Here is a 16943-nt window from a genome sequence, read left to right as displayed (position 1 = left end):
TGGTGCAGCCCCATGGCCCACTAAAACGGGCAAGCAGGGTGCGGACCCCCGACGGGGTGCCTGATGGGCTGGACTTCTAGGCCCGCCTCAAGCCCTGGGGCGATAGGGGGCAGTGGAGGGAAAATAGCAGCCCCTAATGGGTCAGGGCGGGAGAACGCAAAGGCCGCTCCCTGGGGGTCATCAGTTGGAAAAGGGAAGGAGACAGCCCCGGGGGCGGCGATAACATTGCAGGAGGTAAACTGGGTAGGGGTAGGGGTGGGGGCAGGGGCAGAGGCAAGATTCTGGGTTTCGGGAGGCAAGCAGCTGGATGGTGGCACCTCCCGATCAGGCTCGAGGGTTAAGGGGATGGGAAGGGAGCTCTCAGTGATACTGGGTGCGGGCTCTATGGTGGATTTAGCGGCCATAGCATCAGGAGGTGGATTATCTTCTGTAGGGCCCCCGCCCGGGAAGAAAGTCAATTGCTCCGCACCAACGGGGGATGCCCCTGGCATGGCGCCGGCTGTCACCTGAGCAGGCTCGGTGGTCATCAGCGGGGCGCCATCAGCGGCCGGGTCGATGGAGGAGTCCAAGGGCTCCTCGGAGGTGGGATCAGAAGCAGCAGTTAGGGAGAGGGAGCATGGGGAAAAGAGGGGTGGAGTGAGGTCGCCCAAATTGAGGTTTGCTGGCAAAAGGTCGTCCTCCCTCTGGGCGACCGGGGTCAGATCTAGGGCCTCAATCTCCTCAAACATGGAGGATAGAGGTGGGCCCAAGTCCCTCTCCACTCTCCTCATGTAGGACACTAGTGGGGCAATTAATACTCCAGTTCAGGGGCGAGAACAGGTGCCCTGAACCCTCCCCAAAAAGAGAAAGCGTGAGACCCATCAAAGTAGTGCTGGCAATTTGCCACAGTATGTAGAAGGGGAAAAAAATCTAAAAATATTTGAGGAGATGATTCTGAATGTTTGAGTGTTCCACTATATGAGGAAACAGAGAAGCTAACAGACAACTGGGACAATAAATCTGTGTAGTGCATGTTTCTACTACACATGCCTCCTGGATCTGAGTGCCCCACAATGTAATGTACAACTGAACAACTGGAAGAGAAGGTTCTCAGGTCCCAGTTAAATCTTTTGTCTATCTCTTGAGAAATTGGATCAAACCCTAGGATATAATCATAGGACTGCAAAGGACCTTGAGAGGTCATCTAGTCCAGTCCCCTGCACTCATGGCAGGACGAAGTATTATCTAGGCCATCCCTGACAGGTGCTTGTCAAATCTGCTCTTAAAAATCTCCAATGATGGAGATTCCACAATCTCCCTAGGCCAGTGGTGGGCAACCTGTGGCCCCTCAGGGCAAGCTGCCACTTCCCACAGCTCCCATTGCCTGGAAACGGTGAACCCTGGCCACTGGGAGCTGTGGGCAGCCATAGAAATGTAAACAAATGGTCTGGTGGCCTGCCAGATGAGCCGCAGCCGCAGTTTGTCCACCACTGCCCTAGGCAATTTATTGCAGTGCTTAACCACCCTGACAGTTAGGAAGTTTTTCCTAATGTCCAACCTAAACCTCCCTTGCTGCAATTTAAGCCCATTGCTTCTTGTCTTATCCTCAGAGATTAAGAGGAACAATTCTTCTCCATACTCCTTGTAACAACCTTTTAGGTACTTGAAAACTGTTATCATGTCCCCTCTCAGTCTTCTCTTTTCCAGACTGAACAAACCTAATTTTTTCAATCTTCCCTCATAGGTCCTATTTTCTAGACCTTTAATCATTTTTGTTGCTCTTCTCTGGACTTTCTCCAATTTGTACACGTCTTTCCTGAAACGTGGCACCCAGAACTGGACACAGTACTCCAGTTAGGGCCTAATCAGTGCAGAGTAGAGCAGAAGAATTACTTCTCGTGTCTTCCTTACAACACTCCTGCTAATACATCCCAGAGTTATGTTTGCTTTTTTTGCAACAGTGTTACAATGTTGATTCATATTTAGCTTTCCTTTCTGCATATCCCCTTCTGCAGTACTCCTTCCTAGGCAGTCATTTCCCATTTTATATGTGTGCAAATGATTGTTCCTTCCTAAGTGGAGTACTTTGCATTTTTCTGTATTGAATTTCACCTCTTTACTTCAGACCATTTTGCCAGTTTGTCCAGATCATTTTGAATTTTAATCCTATCCTCCAAAGCACTTGCAACCCCTCCCAGCTTGGTATCGCCCGCAAACTTTATGCGTGTACTGTTTATGCCATTATCTATATAACTGATGAAGATATTGAAGAGAACTAGACCCAGAACTGATCCCTGCCAGACCCCACTCGGTATGACCTTCTAGCATGACTGTGAACCATGGATAACTACTTTCTGGGGATGGTTTTCCAGCCACCAGCTTTGCACCCACCTTATGGTAGCTACATCTAAGTTGCATTTCCCTACTTTGTTTATGAGTAGGTCATGTGAGACAGCATCAAAAGCTTTACTAAAGTGAAGATATACCACAGTCTACTGCTTCCCCCCATCCACAAGGCTTATTACCCTGACAGAAAGCTATCAGGTTGGTTTGACATGATTTGTTCTTGACAAATCCATGCTGACTGTTACTTATCACCTTATTATCTTCTAGATGTTTGCAAATTGATTGCTTTATTATTTGCTCCATTTTTTTTCTGGTTACAGAGGTTAAGCTGACTGGTTTGTAATTCCTCAGGTTGTCCATATTTCCCTTTTTATAGTTTGGCAATATCTTTTCCCTTTTCCAGTCTTCTGGAATCTCTCCCATCTTCCATGACTTTTCAAAGATAATTGCTAAGATATCTCAGATATCTCCTCATTCAGCTCCTTGATTACTTTAGGGTGCATTTCATCAGTCCTTGGTGACTTGAAGACATCTAACTTGTCTCAGTAATTTTTAACTTGCTCTTTCCCTATTTTAGCCTCTGATCCTACCTCATTGTTCATGGCACTCACCATGTTAAACATCCAATCACCACCAACCTTCTTGGGAAAACTGAAACAAAGAAGTCATTAATCACCTCTGCCATTTCCACATTTTCTGTTATTGTTTTCCCCCTCCCCCATGTCATTGAGTAATGGGCTTACCCTGTCCTTGGTCTTCCTCTTGCGTCTAATGTATTTGTAGAATGTTTTCTTGTTATGCTTTATGTTTCTAGCTAGTTTGATCTCGTTTTGTGCCTTGGCCTTTCTAATTTTGTACCTACATACTTGTGTTATTTGTTAATATTTATCCTTTGTAATTTGACCTAGTTTGCACGTTTTGTAGGACTCTTTTTTGAGTTACAGATCATTGAGGATCTCATGGTTAATCCAGGGTGGTCTCTTTCCGTAGTTCCTATCTTTCCTATGTAGTGGGATAGTTTGCTCTTGTGCCCTTAATAATGTCTCCTTGAAAAACTGCCAACTCTCTTCAGTTGTTTTCCCCTTAGACTTGCTTCCCATGAGATCTTACCTACCAACTCCCTGAGTTTGCTGAAGTCTGCCTTCTTGAAATCCATTGTCTTTATTTTGCTCTTCTCCCTCCTCCTAGTCCTCAAAATCATGAACTCTACCATTTCATGACCACTTTCGCCTTCCACTTTCAAAATCTCAGCCAGTTCCCCGCTATTTGTCAAAATCAAATCTAGAACAGCCTCTCCCCTAGTAGCTTTCTCCACCTTATGAAATAAAAAAATTGTCTCAGATACATTCCAAGAACTTGTTGGATAACCTGTGTCCTGCTGTGTTATTTTCCCAGCAGATGTCTGGATAGTTGAAGTCTCCCATCACCACCAAGTGCTACGCTCTGGATGATTTTGTTAGTTGTCTAAAAAAAAAGCCTCATCCCCCCTCTTCTTCCTGGTTAGGTGGTCTGCAGTAGACCCCCATCATGACATCACCCTTGTTTTCTACCCCTTTTATCCTTATTCAGAGACTTTCAACAAGGCTGTCTCCTATTTCCATCTCAACCTCAGTCCAAGTGTATACATTTTTAATATATAAGGCAACACTTCCTCCTTTTTTCCCCTGTCCTTCCTGAGCAAGCTGTACCCTTCTACACCAATATTCCAGTCATGTGTGTTATCCCATCTGTGATGTCAACTGTCATAGTTGTGTTTATTTATTAGCATTTTGAGTTCTTCCTGCTTATTCCCCATACTTCTTGCATTAGTATGCAGACATCTAAGATACTGATTTGATTCCCTCCCCCCAGTTTTGTCTTGTCTCTCCTTTATCCCTGCTATAACAGCCCATGCCCCCCACAAATTATGACCCTTCTCTCAGGTCTCCATGTTTTTTACTTCCTGTGGCCTTTGGTCACCTGCCCCCTCCAAACCCAATTTAAAGCCCTCCTCATTAGGTTAGCCACTCTGTATCGAAATAAGCTTTTCCTCTTTCTCAATAGGTGGACCCCCATCTCCGCTTAGCAATCCTTCCTCTTGGAACAGCGTTCTGTGTTGAAGCCGAAGTCGAAGCCAAAGCCAAAGCCCTCCTGGCGACACCATCCTCACAGCCAGGCATTCACCTCCAGGATGCATGTGTCTCTGCCTGGGTCCCTACCCTTGACTGGACGGATCAAAGAGAACACCACCTGCTCTCCCAGAAAGCAGAGATTCCAGAAAGCAGAGATTTTACTTCTGCTACATCTGATTAATTTGGGACCTGTAAATCAATTCTACATATTTCGATTTTAATTATTCCAGTACTTGGATTAAAGAAGCTGGTTATTACTAGTGTTGGTATGGTTTTTAATGTAACCCCATATTTTAGTATAGTATTTTTAATAGAATCACACATTTAAATGTGTGATTTCACTATAGTATGGAAAATGTAGTGACCAATCATATTCCTGCATTTGTCAATGCCACTATATTTTGCCATTTTCATTTTATAGGCTCTGAGGACAGCAGGGATTGAGAGGATGGCAGGGAGTTTTTACATAGGGTCATTGAGAGCAACAGAATATAAACACTGAGTTATCACCATCTGTTCATCAGAAACTCTTTAATGAGATGGATTCATGTCATAGAGTTTCCCTGACAAATCTAAGAAAGAAGAAAAAGGTAAAAAGCGTTCTCAAGCTTAAGAAAACAACCTTCAAACTCAGAGTATTAGTTGAACATCATGAAGTAGGGCTAAAAATGAAAAGTGAAAGAGTGAAAACAGAGAGAAAGAAACAGAGAAGCAAATTCTGGTGTAAGTCTGACAAAACTGTAGAGATGTTTCAGGGAATGATGCACTTACTAACGTCACTCAAAGCTATACTTACCCAAGAGCTGTCACAAACACTCAGCAATATGGATCTACGTTGGAATCTTAGTCCTGTATATATCATGAAATATATTGTCTGTCCCTTTCACAATAACTGAATATGGGATATTTCTCATGGACTAGTCTGTGAAATTCTGTATAACAAATATTTCAGAGGAATTCTATTGTAACTCAAGCATAACTAACTCATTACATAGAAGTAAATTAAATATGCTCTTCTGAGGGGTGTGTGTGTGCGCATTAGAGGTATAGATAAAGGTTGCATAATGGTTTCCATTCTTAACCCTTGTGCTTTCAGTCACTTACAAATTTCTGGAACTTACACCTTTCAGCCTGAAAATTTTATACATTGATTTCTAAGGCAAATTTATTTATTCTTAAAAAGAAATTCAACTTGTTTTGTCTGGATTTTTTTTATTTATACAGAGTTTTTACAGGAATATTATTAAGGTATCAACAGAAATATGAGACTTTAGTGGGGTCATATATGCACATACTTACAAAGTTTTAACCAATATACCACAAATATGATTTATCACTGTTTTTTCATACAATGCAAATTCTAATAACCATTTACGATAATTTTGTAGCTGTACATTGTAGCTAATTAAATATTTCTGTTATAGAGGGCCTTTTAAGTTGTCAACTTTTCACCTTTCAGGCTGATATTTTCCATGTTTAGTCTCTGCCAAAGCATAGGTAGAGACTAAACTGTTTGGTGTATAAAGTTTTCTCACACAGTTTGATTTGTAAAGTTTCAACAAAATATGGTTCAGTTATTTTCAAATGTAAATAAATTAAAGTATCCTTTGGTGATTATAAATCAGTGTGTGCTACTTTATAAAACTGTTCTAGTATCTCTGCTGGTTGAAGTAGGAACCTGAAAGCTAGCGAAGAAATAGTAGTTAGAGCAAAACATGTGCCTTTTGATAGTCTGGTGAAGGCTGAAGAGGGACTGGACATTAATATGGCTATTAACAATAATAACAGTAAAGTTAAAAAAGGATTTTAGAAGGAATTAAGCTTCAGGGTTTAAAGCAGTTTCTAAATATTAGGAATTAGGGACAGATGATCTAGTCTGCAGACAGCAGGGTTTCTTGCATCTTCTGAATCAGCTGCGGCTGACCACTGTCAGAAAAAGTAATTGATGGTTTAATCTGGTACTGCAATTCCTAGATTACTTTAAATTTTTCTGGGTTATAACAGATTAACAAAAAACCTAGAGCATGGTCACTATTTTTTAAACTCATAATTATAGGGTTGTTTGTTTTTTTCATTTTCAAACTGTCTCCCATTGTTCTTCTGGCTGTGTGCATGTGCATATCAAAAAGAAATCTGAGTGGAAAATGTGACTGAACTGTGCCATTTGCACAAAGCCCCTGGGAAAGGGGGCAGCCAAGTGTATTGAACTTGTAGGACCTCCAGGAGGCATTGTATTCTTCCAGGGCTCCCTGCTTGTGCTGGTGGGAGGAGGAGAATTTATGAAACTTTTTGTGTGTGTTGTAACACAGTACCCCTACCTGAAAGTATGTTTGTAGGGAGATCCCCTATTCTGTCCACCCTCAGCTCAGCTGCTCTCAGGGGGAAGGATCTGATAAAGATGGGTGAAATTTTTCAGACAAATTGTTTAGTTGCCGAAAAATGCAGTTTGTGCTCAAACAAAACTGTGAGTTTAATTTGAAGATGCAGATTAGTTAAGAGGAAAAATAGTTGATGGTGGTGTCTCTTCACTTCCTCTTATAGCTATACTCCTGTGATTTGAGCACTCACCAGGCATGTGGGAAACTTCAATTCGAAGTTCCCATTCTGCTGAATTCAGAACAGGGTCTTGAACTTGGGCCTCCTATGTTGTAAATGAGAGCTGTAACCATGGGGCTATAGGCTATTCTGGGGTGGATTTCTGTCAACCCTTGGAGTAGGATCCCCCCCACGGTTGAGTCCCTTCATCACACTGAAGAGGCATTTTCTCTCTCTCTCTGTGGCCCAGTGAATATTATGTATAGAAACTGGAAGAGCTTTTGGAGCGATTGAGAGAGACCCATCCTTGCAAACCCCTATGTAGATGCCATTATAAAAGCGTGCTTGTGCTTATATAGTTTATTTCTCTTGCTGAATCAGCATAAGCTTCACCAGTGTGACAGATCTGGAGCTGCTCTGTGAAAATTTATGAATACTGAATATTGGCTGGGCTGTTAGTGTGTTTTCTCTATGACAATATTGGTAACTCAACAGGAATCTGCCTGGGGAAAAAAAAACAGGTAGGGAGAAGGAGAATGGCACAATATAAGCCAACCCTCAGCAAACACGTGAGTTAACAACAGACAACAACAGTGCCTGGGGTCTCCGGCTCAATCCTCGATCGTTTGGTTTTGAACCGATGTGCCAAAGCACAGAAAAACAAAAGAACTATAGCAGGAAGCAGAAACAGTTGTTTGGGAGCACCAGGCTGAGACACCACAGTGCTGAAGAAAGTAGGCCTGTGTAGGCGATCAGGGCATGGGTGAGCCTTTCAGGTAAGACAGACATGCGTGCAGACTGGTGTTTTAAAATCCTCTCTTTTTTTCCCTGAAAACTTTATTCCTACTGGTAAAATAAACGGTACTTTTATGGTAAGAAGGCTGTCTGACCAATGATTACTAGAACTGTCCAAAACTCAGGGCTGTCTTTTGGGGGGGGAAATTTTGATATTTTAATATTTGGGTCTGTTCCAAGTAAGAACAAACCCAAGTTTTTTCTAAATTTACCACAAACCAGAAATTCCATACAACCTTCATTCTGGACACACCAACACCTGATGTTTCTACAATAAAATATGCACCTAGGAGCCTGCCAGTTGCTGCATGAAATTGACACAATTCTTGTCCATTTCATTGCTACCCTCCACTTAACATTTCATTTCATCATTACATTTCCCATCCACTCTACTAGTCACAGACGTCAGAAGGGAAGAATCACAGGTGCTGAACTCAGTCTGACCTGCTGGATAAGAATGGTTGACACACAGAGTACTGTGGCCCAGGGCCTGGTCCAAGAATGTGATAATTGCAAAATTCAATCCCAAGAAAATAGACACTAAGTCTTACATCAGAGGGGGCTCTTAGAGACCAGAAAAGAGACAAAGGTGTAGCTCCACTGTCAGTGTGACAACCAGCAAAAGTACTTTTTTACTAGTATAACTATGTCTACATTAGCAGGTTTTTTCCTGGTGTAGCTACTCTGACAAAACTTTGAATGTAGATAAGGCCTAAGATACTGGGTGCTCAATTTGTGGCTATTATGTTTAGTAAATCTGTATTTTGTTCCGTAACAAAGAACTCTAGATAGTACATGATCTTGAAAATGTATTAGAGAAAATGTGGGTTTTGTCTGTACTTTGTGGTGATGTGTTCATTCTTGAAGATTTAAGGAAACCAAGTTAAGGCAGAGAGTGGTTTGAGTTATTTCAAACAGTTAGTTAGCCTGTTCCCCCATTGCTGTACTGCGGATACCTCATTGGTGCATCTGCAGATTTCACAGGGTTTATAGTTTATGTGCCTGTGACAGGAGGATTAAACCCAGTAGTTTGGCTGATAGCTGTATTAAGTGCAACTTAACTTTAAACAGAATTTGGGTGATACAAATAAGATTTTGAATAGAAACCATTTGTATTTTCTCATAAGATTTTTTTTAAGTCACTTGCTTTCAAAGGAGCAAAATGAATACTGTAGCTTTAACTTTTATTCCCCCCTTTATATTAAAGCAGATGAAAAACTAAGTTAGGCACAGAGTCTGCATGGCTCTTCCAGGAAAGTGCTGTGTAGTGGAGTGTGAAGCCTTCTGCCGCCTTTACATGGCCCTGTTCTTGCACTACTGCTCTGTCCCTCCTAGGGCCCAGGGTGTGCAAAGTGTTCACCCACAAGAAAGGAAGAGACAGGGCCATGGCTCAACACCAGCCTGCAGTGCAGCCCCAGCTTGCAGGAGCAACAGGCTTGTGCTCCATAAATAAATGTAGCAGGAGTGCTTTGCTTCATCCTGAGAAATTCAAGGAGTGATTCCCAATATCATCCCAGGACAGTATGGGTCTACATTGCTTGTAACTGTGTGCTGCATCTAACAGAAGGAATCTAGCTCCTCATGACTATAGTTTAATTACTGCTGACTAAATAGATTCTAAATCATTACCAGTATAATCTCCTGTAAAAACTCAGATCAGTGCCTTCCTGCTTTCCATGTTCAGACATGTAAAACTATGTGAAACTGACAATATACAGCTGCAGGATGCCTGAAAAAATTGATAGCAAGACAGCAGTTTCACATACAGTCAATAGATCTAAATCCACATTCTCAAATTGTTTAATTAAAATTTCATTTGGTCTGGGAATTAACCCTTTTTTCTGTCACTGTTTTACAATGGTGTGTAAGTGCGAAGAATGTTGTGGGTGATATCCTCCCTGTAATTATTCTGAATTCTAAGATGAAGCACAACTCCCCACATTCCCCCTCCAAAAGTGCTTTATTTCAGGGTCGTTCTCCAGAAACGGAAGCTATGATTTATTCAAACATGTTTGGCTATTCTAATAGTAGAGGGAAAGTAATGCTTGTGTGTTAGAGATGTGGTTTTGATCGAGTTTTGCAAAGGAAATACTGAGGAAAAAGCTCTATTTGTGAAGAATCTTTTCTGTTGTGGTCCATACAAAAAGGTGTTAAAAAATACAACAGGACACAGCAAAAGGTGAATATGGCCTGGTTTTCATAAGGGTTGAACACTCACAGGACACACTACCTTCAGGGAGAGTTATAGCCTTAGGTTGACTCACCACTGTGGGCACTTGGTAAGAAACCCAACATGGGACAAATTAACGAAATAATTGGTTAAGGACTGAATGATTAATCAAGTAAGAAGTCCTGTTACAAAAAGTCAGGTTTTGGTCCTAGTGAACAAGAATTCAGACTCGAGAAAAAAAAAAGTCTATAACCCATTTCCATGTGAACATAGCCTGGAAACTGTAAATTGACATCAAACAATATAAACTGGTCTCTAGGGTTGAAGAAACATCCAGTTAGGCTCCATTTCTCTAGCAGGAGGCTAGAGTGACCTGACTGACAGACAGATGCATGTGCATGCACGCGCACACACACACAGTAAGTTTACATCACACAACCACACTTCCAATTTAAAATTACACATAACCACCCACCCCCAGGTTATATAGGTTACAAAATCAAACACTTGAAGGTAAGGAAATCCCAAATTTACAGTTGCCCACACACTCAATTGTGCTGCTGTGCGCATTCATCCTGTGCACTGAATAAGACAAGGATCACGTAGAAAACAAGAGTATGTGATTACATATGTAAAACATTATTGCCACTACAACTGGGGGGGAAAACAATGTGGACAAAAGTGTTGCCAAAAAATGCAGATTCAAGTCAAATGAAATATTTTGCAATGTGTGTTGATTTGCCAAATAGTTTTGAGAAGTTTTTTCTTCTCCTAAATTTCATTCATTTAAAAAAATAAAAATAAAACTGAAAAAAAAAAACCCAAACCATACATCAAACAGAGTGTTTCATTAATCCCCAAACTGTTTTTTTTCTTTGACTTTTTGGTTCACCAAAGAGTTCAAAAACATTTTGCTTCACTTTGACCCAAAAATTTTGGTACAGTCAACTAACCAAAAAGTCCTTATTTGTAGAGCTCTAATCGTAATAAATGTGTAAGTAGAACAAAGTAAAGCTGCATAGGCAACTGTAAATCTGGCATTTCCTTAGAAGGCAATGGGCCGTAGGGGTCCAATGCTGGGCTCAAGGGAGCCTACTCTTGCTCTTGTTGCAACACTGGGCATACCCCTCTCATCCCTACACAATAGCAGCTCTGGTAGCTCCCAGATGGTCTCACTACAGCGTCTGCTTTTACTCTGGTGGTGGCATGAGCCCAGCACTTTGGAATATTTGTGAGTAATGTAAATTATATTGTCCAGTTTCCAAAATGGTATTGAGGAACAGAAATGAGAGAAGGAAAAATGGCAATTTAAACCCTTTTATATCTTAGTGTGACAGGATCCCCAGGGTATAACTTAGATCTGTCAAACGGCTGTGCCCCCTTAACTCTGCAGCCTGTGCTGTCTCTCACAACACTTTGCCATTGACAAGCAGCAAACCCCTCCAAGTACTGTTATCACTCAGCCATTAGCATGCAGAGGCACACCCAGCTAAATTACATGAATGCTCTCAGTCACTCATGAACTATGTGCAGGAAAACAGCAGCAAATCTCCCAGGCTTCCTCCCTCCCCTGAAATGTACTGCCATACACTGTTGAAGACCTTCTCTTGAACAGTGCAAGCTCATTAATTAGTTCACCCCTTCATCAAAGGATAGGGGACATGCACCAGCCTTTGTAATCTGAGCAGATTCCCAAAGCACTTTAGACAAAAATCAACTGGAAAGGATAATAAACTTATTTCGATGTTTTAACTACAGAAAGATAGATTTGAAGTGATTATAAGTATTAGACATAGAGGTCAAAGTTGGTTACATAAGAAATGAAAATAGAATCACAGTCCAAATTCTAACTTTAAGAGACTAACCAAGATTTGAATCAAACAGGTTTTCTCACCCCACTGGATATTCCAGGCAGTTTATACACAGACTGAATTCCCTCTCAGCTTGGAACCAAACTCCCCAGTACAAAGTCTTTGTCTTCCAAATGATCTTCCAGGGGTTGAGATGGGGGAAGTGAGAGGCCAAGTGGTGATGTCATCAACCCTCATTTATACTTTTTCTCCAGGTGCTAGAAAGATCCTTGCAGCGACGTGGGGGTTAGGCAGCCCTCATTGTGTACATGCCCACTCTGAGGAGTCGGTGGGAGAGGGGATTCTTCTTGATGGGCCATAAACATGTCCGTCTGGTCCTGATTTAAATCGGTCTTGTTAGTTGCTCCTTTGTTGCCACTGAAAAAAGCCCACAGCTAGCCTCTGACTTACTACATATATCAGAAACAAACAGAGAAATACTTCATAACTTCATATAAAATGATAGTATATAGAATGCAACAGGACATAAATGTTCAACAGATCAAGACTTCTTAAATGATACCTCACAAGGCATGCATTGTACAAAACATATCATAATCATACCACAGTGGTGAATATGGGGGTTCCAGGGTGCTATTTTGGAGGTACAGAGTGTCACACTGAGCAAAAGCTAAATGAAATTTTATGGAAGAAAAGACACTACTGTAGTCTAAAGGCATTTCACCAAGTATCAAAGGTCTGCTTCAAACAAAAAAGAGGTAACCACTTTTTAAAGAACAGGTATAAATGATCCTTTAAAATGGAAAGCATTCAGCAACCTAAATAGGAGTTGCTACTGCAGCAATCTGCATGGAATTTGGAAGGGGGGCTAGTAGTAGCACTGATGCAAAGCCAGCAGCCCATAGCATTTGCTAGCAGATCCTTGACACAGACAGAAAGGGGACATGCTCAGGTAGAAAAAAAGAGATACTGACTGTGCTCTTTGGAATCCAATGATTCTATCAGGTAGATGTGCAGATGAAGAAGCCATTGCTGAATACAGCCAAGTGATTCCAATGCATGTTATTGAGATTCCAGCACCATAACGTAAGAAGAAGTTACGGCCCAGGAAAGGCAATGCTGGTGGCAGATCCATTGAGCAGGGCATTCCTTACAAAGTACAACACAATAGTTTCATATCTCTGATGGACGGCTTCAATCAACATGCATCAATAGTTTCATATCTCATATCAACACAGCAAAGTACAAAACAGGTAGGGGTGCTAAAGGCAGTACAACAATTCATAGTCCCAGGTTGGCGAGATCTCAAGGAGTAAGTGCCAAAAGAAGGTTAACCTCCACAACCTGCATGGAACTGGGAGAGAGGAGCACAGGTTGCAGGAGGGAAGTGTTTGAAGTGTTTGAAGAAGGCACCAGGAAACCAGTGCATCTGAACATGGCTAGAATGCCAGCTGCAGTTACACAATCTCTCTAAATTGTTTTCTTAATGAAGATCCAATTTAATTTTACAAGTGTGGAGTCCTTCCATGTTGTTACAGTACATGAAACAGCTCCCCCTACACTGAGTTAGTCAGTTAACTTGGGATGTATCTTCCCTCCCCCCACCAAAAAAACCACCCTCACTAACCCTCCCCATAATCCTTAAACTGGCCCTGAGGTCAGTAGTGTCATCAGAGTACATAAGACTTAAACATAGCTGTGGGGAGGCTGAGAAATTATTTCACAGGCCCTCTCGAAAATGTGAAGAGTTGTCAAAAGTTTTAGCCCTCCGTCAACCTACCATTGCTATAGCAGCTGGTGCAACACCACCTTTTCTGCATCTTCCAGCAGAACTATTAGGAGAAGGGGGCACAGTCTCTACATCCATCAGTCTGTGCAAATGGCCAAATGCAAATCATTGCTGGCTGTTAGCAAATTCCTCTCAGCTGTGAGTCGAGAGGGAAATTAGTGGGACAGAGGAGAATAAGTAATACAGAAGAGGCAAAGAGTCCTGTGGTACCTCTTTGCCGCTTTTACAGATCCAGACGAACATGGCTACCCCTCTGATACTTAATACAGAAGAGTTATAGTATGCTACATCTGCTCAGAGGTGCAACCAGAATTTTCCTCAGGAGGGGGCCCACAGAAAGGTCCCCTCTCCCATAGGGCACCTTCCCCACGGTGAAGAAGACAGTGGGGTGCAGGGTGCCCTCTAGGCACAGCTCAGAAATGCTCACAGAGGGCAGAACCAGCCACAGGCAGGTCTGCTGTGCTGCAGCCAGGGAAAGATACATTGGATCATGCTGGGCCTGGATCCCTGTCTCAGGATTGGCTGGGAGAGGAGGTGGTGGCTGCTGGGTGTCTGCTCAGAGCCAGCCAAGGGGGCTGGGGCCACTGTGCCTTCCCCCCCCCGCCCACACACACGAGCACTTTGTGCCCCTGTATCTGCTTACAAGGTCATTTTATGTTTCAACTTAATCTTTATTCATAGGGACTTTGAGTGCCACAAAAAAAATCTATACATAATAATATAGTGTAGAAATATCTCTTCATCAGGCTATTCCTGTGTGTGACTTGATTAATGTAACACTGGGAAGCTTGTTTAACCCAATTTTATTGTCTACTCAAAATTTATTAATTTTGCAAAGCATTGCTTGTTCACTATATTTAAGTCAAATGTAGAGCATTTTCTTATTACTAGGAATAACATTGGACTTGCTCACTATTTTCTTTGCAAAACTTAGGACCAGATCCTAAAAATTCTGTCACAAAAGTAATCCCATAGCAGGAAATCAGCAAAGTAGAAGTGAAAGGCATAGCATTACTTAATGCTTGCATAATGTAATCATTCTGTATGGTTAAGGAGCCATTTCAAGACTGAAAACAGAGCTCTGATCTAGGCTGCAAACTGCATGATATTCTCATGCACATTCCAGGCCTCCTAGCTTGACAGACTTCCGCCTGAAACTGGAATTTGACTACCACAAACTTATTTTTAGAAAGTCATGTTTGGACAAGAGATTGTCATCCTGAAAGCCACCCAATTAGACTAGGCAAATATAGCAAATAAAAATAAAAGTACACGAATATTCACTCAAACCATGATGTTTGCTTTCTGCAAAGATTCATGAGGCTGAATTTTATTAGCTTGAATGTTAATGGAAATGAGGTTTTGAGATTGCATGTCTGAGGGCAACTAAAATGATTAGGGGTTTGGAATGGGTCCCATATGAGGAGAGATGAAAGAGGCTGACTTTTCAGCTTGGAAAAGAGGAGACTAAGGGGGGATATGACAGAGGTATATAAAATCATGAGTGGTGTGGAGAAAGTGAATAAGGAAAAGTTAGTTACTTGTTCCCATAATATAAGAACTAGGGGCCACCAAATGAAATTAATGGGCAGCAGGTTTAAAACAAATAAAAGGAAGTTCTTCTTCACACAGCGCACAGTCAACCTGTGGAACTCCTTGCCTGAGGAAGTTGTGAAGGCTAAGACTACAACAGGGTTTAAAAGAGAACTGGATAAATTCATAAAGGTTAAGTCCATTAATGGCTATTAGCCAGGATGGATAAGGAATGGTGTCCCTAACCTCTGTTTGTCAGAGGGTGGAGATGGAAGGCAGGAGAGAGATCACTTGATCATTACCTGTTAGGTTCACTCCCTCTGGGGCACCTGGCATTTACCACTGTCGGTCGACAGAATACTGGGCTGGATGGACATTTGGTCTGACCCAGTATGGCCAGTCTTATGTTCTTATGAGTATGACAGAAACATACAGAGGCAGGAGTGTCCAACTATAGGGAAAAGGTCTACCCCTGCTGTATGTGTAATCTTAGGCAAATCATTTCACCCCTGTGCATCTGTTTCCCCTTACTATTTATCTGTATGTAGCACAATGAGGCCTTGGTTTAGGCCCTTAGTTGCTAGTGCAATGCGGATGATTAATAGCCATAAATATATACAAATATGCACACCGGAAGTCCTTATGCACTCATTCTGACAGAGAACCAGGAATAATACCACGTGACAATTAACCAGCACAGCGGAACTAATGCGTGCTAACAGAGATCATAATCAATCCCAAAAGATTAAAGAGAAATACCATAAAAAAATTAAATGTGAAGAAATTTAAAATGATATGTCATGCAAAGAGCAGATAAATTCATTGGAAAAAATATTTTCTTTGAAAATTAGTCACTTGGCTCCATTTTAATTGTTATACAATAGAAATAAGTTTCTCCCCCCCATAAACATAGCTTTATAACAAAAGCCAAGGATTAGCCTGTGTGGCCTTATAGAGTACTTCAATACTCCCCAATATGGACACAGGTTTTCCCAATCAACGCTGATTAAACAATTTTCCCTTCCTTGATTTTTCTATTAATCTCTGAGGAAGGTTACTTTAGAAACAAGAGACCAAAACTTTCTGGACCACGTGCTTCTTGGTGCTGGTTGTCCTTTCAGCTGCCTGCTGAACAGATTTCAAGCTAAACCTTCCCAAAGGCTGTTCCAGAGCTACATATTTGTCATCATGTCTTAAATAGCTGACATTATGCATACAATTTTTATTAAACAAGAATAACTTTCAAATTAAACAGTTGACAGCAAGCCTGTTAGTCACTGCTCTCATTCCCAGCATTTTACATTGAACAACAGATAAGTTAAATACCTGATTACCTTTGAAGTTAATTGGTTTTTAATAGAGCAACTGCAGCAAAAGAGTTGCAGACACTGAGGTGCATGCCAATCATAGTACATGAGCTGTCTGTTTCTCACTAGTAAGGAGTGGCACACTCATACACTCTTCTTTAGAAACGTTGAAAACTGAAAAATAGTAACTAGACTGCAAATAAAATAGAATTCTTGGTTGACATAAGATAGACTTATGTCTTGGAGTGACATAAGATAGACTATACCTTTCTACATATGCCTCCTAGCCCCAATCCTACATGGAAATATTAGGACAAACCACTACAAACTTTCTTTAACCACACTGGGACTATACACAAATGCAAGGTCTTTACTAGACTATTCTGATGCAAAAGATTCCCCATATAAGATTGCAACCCTGGGAAATGCAGTAAAAATCACTGATACTCATGTGAAAATATAACTTCAGAGTGAAAAGAAAGAACACACAACAGATACTCACCACAAGAAGGGAAGGAGATGCAGCCATCCATTACAAAATGGCTGCTTTAGAGCTGCAGATTCTTG

At 41.5% G+C, this 16943-nt stretch overlaps 1 long non-coding RNA gene across 1 annotated transcript; it reads right to left on the bottom strand.

Moving 5' to 3' along the window:
• Window positions 1-11974: 11974 nt before the first annotated feature.
• On the bottom strand, window positions 11975-16520 carry LOC122464302. Its single transcript, XR_006288243.1, has 3 exons — window positions 16404-16520; window positions 12722-12896; window positions 11975-12196 (listed from the first exon to the last, which is right to left on the bottom strand). It is a non-coding gene; the product is annotated as an uncharacterized LOC122464302 (long non-coding RNA).
• Window positions 16521-16943: the final 423 nt, after the last annotated feature.

The sequence above is a fragment of the Chelonia mydas genome, chromosome 2 (assembly GCF_015237465.2).
Source record: "Chelonia mydas isolate rCheMyd1 chromosome 2, rCheMyd1.pri.v2, whole genome shotgun sequence".
NCBI lineage: Eukaryota > Metazoa > Chordata > Testudines > Cheloniidae > Chelonia > Chelonia mydas.
The sequence above is the reverse complement of the archived record's forward strand: the minus strand, read 5'-3'. Positions and strand labels throughout refer to the sequence as shown.